Consider the following 13257-nt stretch of genomic DNA (forward strand, 5'->3'; position numbering starts at 1 on the left):
TCTGGAGGTACAGCCATAAGATCCAGGAATGCTGATGGCTCTGTTGTGGGGTGTAGTAATTGTTGGGGTGGTGGAGATGTGTTGGCAGATTTTACATTTCTTGTCATGGCATGGTTTGGATCCATTTGGTTTGTTTTCGGCTGTAGGAAGATTGCTTCTGATGAGGTTAACAAGGTTCAGTGCTCATTTGAAAGCTAGGATGTATGGTTCTGGGAAGACCTCTTTAACAACTGGGACTTTTTTTAGTATGGTTTGCAACTGTTTGAGGATTTTCTGTATAGGTTCCAGGGAGGGGTGATATGTCATAATGAATGATGTGTGTGGTTCATGGGGGTTTTCCTTCTGTACTGCAGCAATTCTTTATGTGGTATCTGGGTAGCTCTTTCAAAAGTTCAATCTATCTCTCTGGAGGAGTGTCATTGTTGAGTGAAAGCTTATTTGAGATTTGTGAAGTGACGATCGCAGGTGTTCTCCTCAGTGCAAATTTGATAGTATTGGAGGGCTTAGCTGTATTACAGTTTTCTTGGTGTGTTTATGGTGATTGCTGGTTCTTTGCAGATATGCATGTTGGTCTGTGGATTTCTTGTATATCGTGGTCTGTATTTTACTATTGTGGATAGTGATCATCGTGTCTAAAAAGGAGATGTTGGTGCTGGAGTATTCAAGAGATAGTCGAATGGAGGGGTAATGATTGTTGAATTTCTGATGGAACTCTATCAGAGATTGTAGGTTTTCAGTCCAAATTATGAGAATGTAATCACTATATCTTAACTATACCCAGGTATTGATGGTGCAATCCTTGAGGAATTCTTCTTCCAGGTGGCTCATAAAAAGTTTGGCATGTTATGGGGTCATTCTGGTGCTCACAGCTGTGCCCATGTTTTGGAGAAAGTGTTGGTTATTAAAAGTGAAGTTATGTGTGAGGATGAAGTGTATAAGGTCAGTAATATATTTGGGTCTGTACTCTGAGTTGTCATCTTGCTCTTGTAGGTATATAAGGCAAGCTTGGATGCCGTCCTCATGTTGGATGTTGGCATATAAGATGGTAACATCCATGATGGCTAGGAGGGTGTTGGGGGGAAGGTGGTCTCTGTTTTTAAGTTTTTGTAGAAAGTCTATTGTGTCTTGGTCAAAACTCGCTCTTTGGGTGACAAGAGGTTTTAGGATTGATTTGATGAAACCTGATATTTCCTTAGCTAGGGTTCCGTTGTTGGATATCATAGGTCTGCCAGGGCTCCCTTGTTTGCGGATTTTAAGGAGCAAGTAAAAAGTCCCTGGGTTAGGTAACAGGAGGATAAAAGTCTAGTTTTTCTTGTAGTTCTGATGAAAATGATTTGATGGTAGTTTTGAGTTTCAAGGCGAAAAGGGAAGTAGGATCTTCCTGTAGTTTTCTGTAGTAGTAATTAAATCATGGTAATTCTATCAGCCCCTTTTTATTAAGATGGCATAGTGAGCCTTTATTTTTCAGGTATTCAGTTGCTCTCTCTTTTGTTATCTCTCCAGATACTTCTTGATAGCTGGAAATCAAATTGAAGTACACTGGTAGAGGTGAGTGTTCATTCTGCTGAGGCAACCATGGGTATCAGTGAGAGGTCATTGACATTTGTCATTCAACAGTTGTATCCAATAGTATCAGCTTGCTAACCTATTGTAGTTAAAGAAGTTTCTTTGTAAATAGGAGAATTATAATGGCCCTTATGATGAACAGTAAACTCTGTCCTTTTAACTTTGGTTGTTTTATTGAGCTGCTGCTGTCTCATAAAGGTGTTACCAGTGTATGATCAAAGATTCTCCTGTCTCATTCAATGTGTAAGAAGGATCTTATCAGGAAAGTAGAACATTTTGTCTGAGCACAGGAGAGTAGATTTCTTAAAGGCCCCCACATGCTCCACCCACAAATTCTCTGGTCAAAGAATCTTTTGCTTCAGAACAGCTACAATGATCATTCAAGCCCTGAAGCCCTACCAACAATTTTCAAGAGTGCAAGACACTAGCCTTACCTTACTGATACAATGTTTTCCAGTAGAAAGATCAGACATGGAAAGTCTTATAACTCTACCCCCTACCCTTTTTCTCCCATTCCCTTTGAAAATGATTCTGTTTTATCTATGCTTGAGGCTCTTAACTGAAACTTTCCTCCTGATTTTATTTATTTTTTTTTACAATCGGGTGAGGATGTCAGTATCATCAAGAGAGTGCAGCAGGTCAGGAGGAAGGCAAGCCCATTTGCAATCTGTAGCAGATTGCTGCAATATTTCACAAGGAGCACTGGTATGGCAAGTGCCTTGAAAGTGTTTAGAATTGCAGTAGACATTCAGTATCCTTTTCAAAACATAAAACAAGAGCAACCTAATGAAAAATCAGTATTTATACACCTGGGAAAAATAGTTTACGTAGCTTGATTTGTTGTTTAGACTGAATGTGAATTGTAGCCACTTTGTACTAACTTGGTTGTACAATTATTCTTTGTTTTATCTTTGCTTTCTGTGAGAGGATCTCAAAGCCCTTCACCAACATGTTGTCTGTAGAAGAAATGTGCTTCTCAAAAGTATATGAAGAACTATGGCAGAAGAATATACTGGAAACATTTAACATTAATTCAATTTCAGAAGACACTACACAATTTACACCATCTCATTAAGTGAATACAAGAAAACTTCTAATCCCTGCCAACAAACCTTCTACCTTTATATTAATTAATTAATAAAAGAAAGCAACCAAAAATCATCAGTTAGGTATTACACAAGATTTTGGGATCATTTAATTGATTTCTCATTAGGAATGGGAGTGAATAAAAGTGTGTGTGTATAAGTCATATTGAACTTTTTTTCCACATCAAATAGGGATGACTCAAAAATATTTAATGGATCTAATAATGTTTAAACCTGTTCCCTAGCTCTCTTTGGGGTTCATGTCACAAAGTAGGCTCAACTCTAAAGTGAGCATTCTGAATTTCTTTTCAATTCACAATAAGTATGTTTTCTTCCATACAAAGGGTCAGCAATACATTTACATAAGTCCACTTAAATCAGCATTTCCCAAGCTGCTGAAAGCAAAATGAAGCACTTTTCAAAAAAGCAAAAGGAATTTTCTTCCTTACCTGCAGCATTGTTAAATACCTATGTATCTTAACTTGCATATTATTTGTAGAAACAATAAATGAATATCCATGCCCCTGTTCTTCATCTCATTGTCACACTTAAATTATGGAAAATGCCAATATAGATTGTTATAATGGATGTGCTTCCTCTTTCTGCCATGGTTTGATGAGCAGGGAAAATTGAAATGCTGGTACCAATAAGAACCTCCCAAAATGAATGGGCAAGTCAGTCCCTCAGAGCTATTGTTTTAAGCTTTTTGTGAGTTTGGGTAGCTATTACTGCATCAGTTAAACTTAAGTGGATGGTGTTTTTGAAGGGTTTTTTTTCTCATAGAAGTAACAGCTAGAGATTCATGTTTTACATTTGAAAGTGAAATATGAGTTGAAATCTATCTGTAGTTTCCCAGCCACTCCTTTGTGTGCCACATTTTCAGTGAGTTTGTGGAATTTTAGTGATTTGTATCCCTTGCACTTCAATTATTTTTTTACAGGATTGAATTTTACCTCAAATGATGTTTTGGCAATGGCACAGGGTTAAAAAACCCAGAAAAATAGCACCTTCCAAGTCTCCATTTACCAAAATGCTTTCAAATGAAGAAGGTGATTACAAATTCAGTTTTCAGCATTCTGAAATCACCATTAGCTTCACAGAGGGGAGTTATCAACCTTGATTCAGTTAGCTGCAACCTTGTAATGTTAAGTCTTAGATTTCATTGGTGTTCATGCCTGTTTGATAATTGCTTAATTATTTTAGGTTGATTGATTGGATTATCAATACGTGCTACACAAGTAGTGATTTCTTTCTTTAATAAGGTTTGCAACTGAGTAAACATAAACCCATTTTAAATATAATGCAATGGATTTTATAGAGTGCTATTCATGCACTCTGATAACAGTGTACAATCTATAAAAAACAAACAAAAAAGGTAAGAGAAGCACAAGTATGAACGAACACTATCTGAGGGTCAAGCAATAAGAGGGTTTCAGTTTACAATTAAAAATCATTAGTGACACTGTGCATTGTGACTAATGAGAAAAGGATCTGACCTTAAAGAATTTAGATGAAATGATAGCAACTTCTGTTCCAAGAGTTAAATGGAATAAGGAGACAGATATGAAGCTAACAGATCAGCAATATGAGAAACAAGTGTTCTTTTCTGACCTAGGGCATTAAATGTCACACGTGCAATCTTAAAATCAATGCAAAAATATGACATGGTAATCAATGTAGACACTCCAACATAGGAGCAACTTGCTGGATCAGCCAAAAACTCTCATCTTCCAAATAGCCAGGCTATTCATTTTATTTTAAAATATTATTGTGAGTGACTTACATTTCCTGTATGAAAGCACTGAGAAGATATGGGCCCCCACCTGCACCACTTGACTCAGTGAGAGTTTTGCCACATCTTTATTTACAACAGTGGGAGTAGAATTGGATCTCTTGTCAGAGTTTTTCTTCCTATCCAGATCAGAATTACATGCTGATCTGCTTTTATTCCCTTCTATAACAATGTACTACTGCTGACTTATTCGAAGTCTAAGTAAATAAATAATGTAGGTATGTGGGGTATTTAATGATATTGGGATAAACCCTCAACCATTATCTAGTCTTATAGCTTTATAAGTGACAATCCTGGAATATAGCAAGGAAAATTCATTCAAATTGACAACTGGAAATGCAACTAAGTAAGAAAGACACCTGGAGAAGAGAGAGAGCTTTAAGTGTCACAGTTCTGGTATCATTAAAAGGTAAAGGGATGGAAAGGAAAGAATTACCGGGGATTAAACCATAAAAAGTCAAGTGACCAATTAAAATTAAGGCCAGAATATATCTTTAACTGGGAAGGGAAATATGATATCTTTAAAGATGGGTTTTACCCCTGTTACTGAGGAGAAGCCATGGGACAAGACCACAAAGCTAGGACCCTTTAGGTGAGGACTTTAGAGCCAGAAGGGATGGAGAGTTGCAGCTAGGGGAGAGTTGCAGACCTGCACTTATGTAGACTGTGTGTTGTTAACAAGGGCTTCCTGTGTGGGCCTGAGCGGGCAGGGATGGCTGACCAGAAAGTGGGAAGGGCCCAGGGATATAACAATGGGTCTTCAGTCACCAGCTAAGAGAGAGGAGAGGCCTGACAGGGAAGCCAGGATTGACTGCCCTCTAGGGGGACAGACACCCTAGAAGCTGGCATCAGGGCCCAGGGACATGCAAGGAGCAGACCCAAAGACATATGGATTGCTGTGGTGATAAGCTGCATGTTTTGTTTTGTTTTCTTCACGTTGTTCTCTTTTGTCCCCAAAGGGGTGAAAGTTTTATGTTTGGGATTTTGTTTGGTGACCCAGCGGGCAGGACACTTGGTTTAAAGAAAAAATCTCTGTTAACAACTGATAGAACTATAATAAGCAATGTAGAGGATGCATAACAGAGAACTGAAACAAAGGACTCTGCTGTATCTGACTTCCAGTTTTGTCAGGAGCACTTGTTTGAGACCTGGGACATGCCAGGGCAAAAGAGACTGAGAGGCCACAGACCTGGCCTGGAGATGGATTTATTGGCTTGCAGAACTAAGGGTTATGGGTTTGAGACCCAAAAAGAACACATGGGGAGCTTGTTAGCTAGTGTAGGGAGAAACCTTGCAGGCAGCAAAGTAGGGGTGGTAGAAGGGGGCCTGGATCCCAATCAGTGGCAATGGTGCAGGTTAGGACAAGCAGTGATACTTAGCTTTAAATTCACCCCACAGGCTTGGGGAAGAGGCATACTTCCCAAATTATTCAACATCAAGGTGTGGCAAGTAACAGACATTAGCAGGACAGGGGACTGTAGAACCAGTTGGGGACAGAAATCTTGGGGTTACTCACCAGTAGCACCCTGTAACAGTCTTATGCAGTATTTTAATCAGGGCAGATGAAGTAATACCTTCACCATTAAGCAGCTTTATAAATTATCGTGCATACAGAACCGTTCTTCACATTTTCTTTTTACAGAGTTGTGATCTGGCTTCTATAAGTTAGAAAGGGGGTAGGGCTAGAAGAACTTCAGAATAACCAAATAATTAAAGTTCAGTTCAGATTTGTGTTTAGTAGTTGATTATTCCCCAACCCTTCTTTGCCATGCCTCTGCCCCTTCTGCCTTATAGTTTGCTGTGGAAAATATACTTCACTCATACTGTAAATCTCTTGTGAACACAGGACTATATTTGTCTGGCTCCTAAGGTATCTTCAGAAGAGTGAACCCCCTGCACAGTTGCATGAGTCTTGTCACAGGAAAAGGAGAATAGAGGCAGCCACTCACTGCTTCTTACACGAGCAAGTCAGGAAACAGAGTAAGCTAAATCAAGTCATCACTCTCTTCTACACTCTTCTCAACACAGATGATTATATACAAATCAAGGAGTATGTTACATATAGTAAAAGTTTTGACTTAGATTAACATAGTTTAGACAGACCTATAGGCTGTATAAACATAGGGTGAAAGGACTCGCTTCTATTCTTACAGCACTCAGGAGCTGTGAGGGAGAAGCAAGTACTGTAAATCATCCTAACTTCTGGGCTGTAAGATGTGGTACAGCACAAATTCTTACCCAGTGTTTTTCCATAATGAAAATGTAAAACACTGTGGACCAAATTCTATTTCACTTATTAAGTATGTTAATGGACTTGGGCATCTATGCATGATTCTAATCCACCTTGCTTGAGTTCTTGACAGAAAGATAATGCAAAAGTTGCATGGTTCCTCCCCCTCCTTGCTGCTTTACTGAGTCCTAAATTAAGAATAGGAAGAAGGTGTGATACAAAAGTAGATGCATCCATAGATTTTTAGGCCTTAAAATTAGAATCACACCTGGATTCCTCAGTCCACTTAGATGTCCAATAGGTGGAGGAGAATCTAGCCCTATCTGGATTTAGGGTGTTCATTTGTGTCTTGAGTATTAAGTCAGCAACAACAACAGAAAAAAATAGTGGGGCCACAAGGTATCATCCAGTATGGTAAAGAACAAACCAGTTCAAACCCTGAAGGAGGCTTCCTGGGGAGACTGTAATCTCCTTCCCCTGAAGCTGGGAATTTTGTTTCATTTTAAGAGCAAGCTAGGCAAATACCTGTTTGGTATAATTTAGGCAGTCTTGAACCTTCTTCTGAGCAGTAATATAAATTAAATGATCAATTGCGGTCCCTTTCAGTCCTCTTTTTTTACATGCCAAGCCCTCTCCTCAAACCTGACCCAAAGGAGGAATCATCTTTCATTCAAGCAGCTGTGAAACTGCTTGGTAGGCAAGAGTGGAGCATGGGCATTTAAGTCCACTCTTTACAGCGTAAAGATGGGAAGTGAAGAGACTCAAAACAGAGACATATCTAAAATTATTTTTGTTAAATTTATGTTTTTGAAACAGGATTTCAAATAACTAATGAGTAAGAACAATATTTTATTGCTTTGAACCTTAATAGTGCAATTGTAATGTAATCAATTTTTATGTATCCGTTTCCTGGGTATTATGAAAAATACAGTTAGACATAGTCCCTGCTCTGAAGACCCAGCATTATAAATAGAAATTATGTTAAAAGGAAGTATTAACCCTCTTTTAGATATTGGAACTGGGGCACAGGCAGATAAATGATTTGCTCAACATCATAGTAGAATCCTAGGGTCGACAGACCTGTTCATTCCGAAATCCATTGCCTTAACTTAATTTTCCCTATCAAAACAAAACTTAATTAATACCATCTTTGTGTCCTTCCCCAACCAACAAGTCTAGTTTTATTCTCTGGTTCTGTCACTTTATTGTATGGCAACATGGTCTTTTAATACTGTTACATACCCTAGGAGATATCAACAGGGACAGAAACGATACGAGGACAAGATTCTGTAAATGACCCAGAAAAAAATAGAACTAGCTTTACTGAAGAGTCCAGAGTGTCAGAATGTTTATGAAGAAATATTTGATAGTCCTTAACCTTTTTTTTAAATCTCAGCCATCATCAACAATTAAATGCAGGAACATTGCTAAAACTAGAAAAAGAGATGCACACCAGGCCACAGTCTGCTTTCATTAACTAATAGCCACATGTCACTGTCTCCTTGGTTCATCTGAATGACATCAGAGAGATGGGAAGTGAACAAGTTCAATCGCTTGCACATCATTAGTTCAGTAATAGTTTCTTTTTAAAGGTGCCTTAAAGAAGCACTTAATTTAATGTCATATCAAGTGCTATCCATCAATGTGTCCTTGATCACAAGAAAAATTGGGCTTCTTGCATACAGTGCAGCAAACAAAAGGCAGGCCAGATTTCACGTTTTAAAATGAGTTGTGTGACAGCAGTAATCATTTTCTCTTCCACATTGATCTGTATGCCAGCAAAGAGTTCCTATTAAGTCTTGAAGAGGAACTGGCAGCTTCTATAGTTCTGAAGGTCCCTGAGAATGCAACAATTCAGTATGTTAAAAACATGTTTGCTTAGTTGGGTTTTTTTTTGTTTGTTTTTTTAAAATAAGGTCTTTCAAAATCCTACATGGTTTTTGTAGTTTCCTCAGCATGGAAAGATTGCATTGTATGAGAGATCCCTGCTAATCCTTGTTAAAGGACACACAATAATGAAGATAGAATGGAAGAAAAATCATTACAGAATATTAATTACTACCACTACAGTTATAGGTATTTTACCTTCAATCCATGTCAGAAGAACTGTTTGAGCAGTACATTGATCATGAAATAAAACCTCTTCTAGGATGGAAGCTATTAGATATGAAAAAGTAAGGGAAGAAAAAAATTGTCTTAGACCTTCATAAAAGTCCCTTCTATCAAGGAAAGTGTCATAGGTTCTTCAGGGCCTGTTTCTTCTCTAACATTGACATACAACAGGACTAACTCCATCGAAGTTAATGACATAAAGAAAAAAATATCAGAAGAAATCAGCATGTGTCCACCGAAAGCAGAGAAGTCCTGTTTTTGCCACCTCCCCCTTGCCACCCACCCCCTCAAATTTTTACAAAAGACTCCTAAATGATAAGGGTTGGATTCTATTCTCTTAAGCACCTAAATGGAATTATTCTGCTAATGCAAAATGAGGGTGCATCTTCTTATAATTGCTGCATTGTCATGCAGGCAGAACAAAACATATTTGATACTAAATCTCTTTACGAGTGCATTCAAAAATTCATATCAGCTTGTTGAAGGGAGGAGGCAGGTTGGGCCGTGTCCATGCTGGGAGGTTGGGCCATGTCTGGGCTGGGGTGGGGGGAAGATGGTAGGTTGTGGCAGAAGCAAGATCTCTGCAGTGTGGGGGTAGAAAGGACAAGGTTAGTCTTTTAGACCCACATCCTCCTGCCCAAAAACTATAGAATCCCACCCCAGTTGGACCAGAGACCCGACCCCCACCTCCACTCCTGCACAGATACAGTCTGTGCAGGTAGGGTTGTAGGGGGATAGGTGGACCACGAATGGAGCCAGGGTCTCTGGAAATGGGAGGTGGGGCATGGAGTAGGTTGCATCATGTCCATGTGAGGAGTGGTGGGGCAGCAGGGTGGGCTAGGAATGAGGGGAAGTAGCCCCACTTTTGGGGAACACAAGGGGGAGCTGATTTCTAAGACCCTACCCCCTCCTACAATGCCACCAGGACCTGACACCACCCCCACTGTCCCACCTCCCACTGACACAGCCTGGTAATCCAGGTAGAGTCTATGAGGGAGTATTAAGAGGACTGGAAACATAGGAGTGGGGCTGCAGATTCTGTGAAAGAGGGTGCAGGTGGGGTTCTATCCCTGTTTGTTGTGTGGGGGGGTATCCCACTAAATGAATGGCAGAACTATGGAGAAGGATATAGGAGTCTTGGTAGATCACAGATGCAATAGACAAATGCTGTTTTGGGTGCCTGAAAAGAAGCACTGGGTGCAAGACAGAAGATGATGGTGTCTCTCTACTTAGCACTAGTTAGACCTCCTTTTAAAGTATTGTGTTCAGTTTTGGGCTCCACATTTTAAATAGGAAATAGAAAAGTTAGAGAAGGTCCAGAGGCAAGTAACAAAGATGATGAAGTGCTTGGAAGGTAAGGCAAATCATATAAGAAAAGGCTAAAGGAGATAGCCATTGTTCAGTCTGTGGAAAAGGTGCTTATGAGGCAGTATGACATCAGTCTTAAAACTCTTGAAAGGTTATCATAAAAATAGGAAAACAGCTTTTTCTCTCTTGCTGCAGAGAGTAGAACATGGACCAATGGCTTGAAGATGGAGCAAAGTAGATTTAGATTGGATATCAGGGAAAAAAAAAACTTCTTTACTGTTAGATCAGTGAGGATGTGGAATAGACTGCCAAGGGAACTTGTGGACTCCACATCACTGAAGGTGTTCAGGATGAATTTGGACAGTCACTGATTGGGGATGATCTAGGAGTCACTATGCCCATGCTCTATTATAGGTCTTTCTCATACTTCTGGGCTTTGCTGGTACTGCATGGGGTTGGGAAGGAATTTGCGTCATTGCACAATTTCTTTTGCCTCAGGGGTGGGGCTTTTTGTCTTTGTTTTTTTTCTAAGTCTTCCTCAGAGGTATTGGGGGTTGGCTGCCTCAAAGCCTGGGGATTTTAACTGGGGTGTGCCAGTGCTCCAGCTGGGACTTAGAGCTAGACCTTCCCGGCTGTGGGGTCTTGCACTTCTGCTCAGGGTCAGACCAATTGCTATATTTGGAGTGAGGAAGGAATTTTACCCCATCATCTGTGGGGGGTTTTGCCTTCTGTCTAGGGGGTGGGAAGGGGGGCACATTGCGCTTTACCTGAGATAGCTCAAGCATATATTAACAGCATTTTACATAGCAGCAGATCATTGGCTGCATTGTCCTCGTGCTTCACCTATGGGAGATCTTATGTTGTAACAGGATTGGTGGGAGTTTTACTAAGAGGTTAGATTATGATTTTTTATAGAATGGTTTGGATAGGGATGATACTGCTTCAAGCAGGGAGTTAGACTAGGTGACCTATGGAGGTCCTTTCCAGACCTATTTGTGTGTGATTTCTATGAAAAAATAAAACTCACTGGGTCTACGTAGTACATTTTTGAAAATCATAACTGCGAAAAATGATTTAAAAATATATTTACAAAATTATTCAAACAAAAAAAAATTGCCATGGTCACAAATTGGGACAGTTAAATTCATCTACATATTCAAGGCAAGTGAACTTAATTGCACACTTTAAGATCCTGGTTCTGCCACCCATACCTATATTAAGTAGTGGCTTTCCATTTAAACCATGGTGATAATCACAGAATATGTTAAAATTCAGGCAGAGAGAGTTAGTTAGCTTTGTTAGTCTGAAGCCAGGGTAGATTTGCACCTTAATAAACACATCTTCATCTGTAAGCAAAAAAGGATTTTATTTTTTGTTAGCATCTGCAAAAGTGGTGTTATTAGAAGTAATTAAAAGTCAGCTTAATATATGCAGTAATAAAAATGCTCCATATTTATATGCAATCTTATTTTTTAAAGTGTGATTTCTAAAGAAAAGGAGGAGGTGCGAATATTTGTAAAGGTCTCAGATGAATTCCATTATTAAAATGAATATCTATACCATATGCAATGTGGTGTTGCTGCAAAGTAACATATTATTGTTTTATTCTTTTTAAAGTTATATGAATGTGAAATATGATTTCCAGTTTAAAATACTTTGGCTTATACAGTATATGCATCTGTAGGAATGGCTGTTAATTCCCTATTTCCTGAAGAAAGAGTTTGTTAGTCCTATGTAATCCTTCACAGACAGCTACGGTGGGTATGGGACATGCAAGACTTTTTTATGAAATCAGGGGTCTAGTTGATTCTGGAAGCCAGCAAAATAGGTCAAGTCAATTGCTATTCCAAGACATAGGTTCAGTCTGCCTCTCATTCTGCTTTGCTCCAATATACATTCCAAGGATTCAGATTTTTAATGGCTGGAGAGAGTTTCATGCTGTTTTAGACCGTTTATTGATGAAAATCTGTGAAGCACCACTGAAGTCAAAATATCTCATTAACTATTTTGGGTTAACTGGGACCAAGGGATTCCAACTTCCTAAAGGGAGGAGAAGAGGACTATTCTGGGGTCTCTTAACAATACCTAGCACTTGATACCAGTCTCTCGTTCCTATTCCCCAAAACTCGAACATGCAGAGTAGAGCAGCAGCCTCTAAGTCCTGGAGTTCAAGTTATATAAGTCTGGGCTGTACTATTTGGGGCTTAAGCCCTGCCAATGAAGCACAATGCTGATCTTGTTATACTTGTAAATAATAAAATTTAGAATTTTTAAACTTTTTTTTGTTATAATGTAGGATCGAACATTAGAAAAGGTAGTTAAAAAGAATATGTAAGTCACAAAGTCAAACACTAAAAGTTAACAGCAGCCAAATTTGTAGTTGTCTATGGAGCCTTAATTCAACCCTCCATGCATATCTATTATGATTAATACAGTCTTCAAGTGCATGACCATACTCCTGTTTTCTCCACTTAGCATATAAGCGGGACAAATATAAACTCGATGAAAGCAGGCAAGTGTAAGTTAATCATTTCCTTGTTGCCTGAGTCTCTAAGATGCTTCTGCCTCTCGATTTATATGGAGAATAGCTGCCTGTCATCTTTGTTCTTCATGCTAGTCTGGATCTTCATTTTCTGAAAATCACTGTAGTTCTACTAAAGTTCATAGAGCCATTCTAATTTACCTCAGCTGGGTGTCTAGCCCTCTAACTTTAATCCATCCTGAATAGTTATTTTTTGAGCACATATTTATCAGTTCTGCAAAGATTATGTTGGAATGCATCCCAGTGGCTGAGTCATTCTGACTCAATTTAAAATAGTATTTTGTTCCTCTTGTAAGTGGGACTTAGTAAATGTGGGGCACTTCACTTTGGTCAACTGTTCTGATAGGAAAAGGCTTCTTTGACGTTCAAAGAGATTTGAAATCTGGCAGTGCATTCTGATATTACCCTTATCGCATATAATGCAGGAATTAAACATAAAAAACATGGTAGAAAAAGTCAATCTTCCCTTGATTTCTAAGTCCTTCATCACGCTTTCCTCTGAAACAGCCATTATTTTCAAAGAAGCAGAAGCCTTGGACATCTAGACTATGATCCAAGAGAATGAGCATAAACCATTTAGCATCCTTGGTGCCAATGAACATTTTTTTCTCCAAGATGGTCA

Source organism: Gavialis gangeticus, unplaced genomic scaffold, assembly GCF_001723915.1.
Source record: "Gavialis gangeticus isolate Ggan-Ray unplaced genomic scaffold, GavGan_comp1, whole genome shotgun sequence".
Classification (NCBI taxonomy): domain Eukaryota; kingdom Metazoa; phylum Chordata; order Crocodylia; family Gavialidae; genus Gavialis; species Gavialis gangeticus.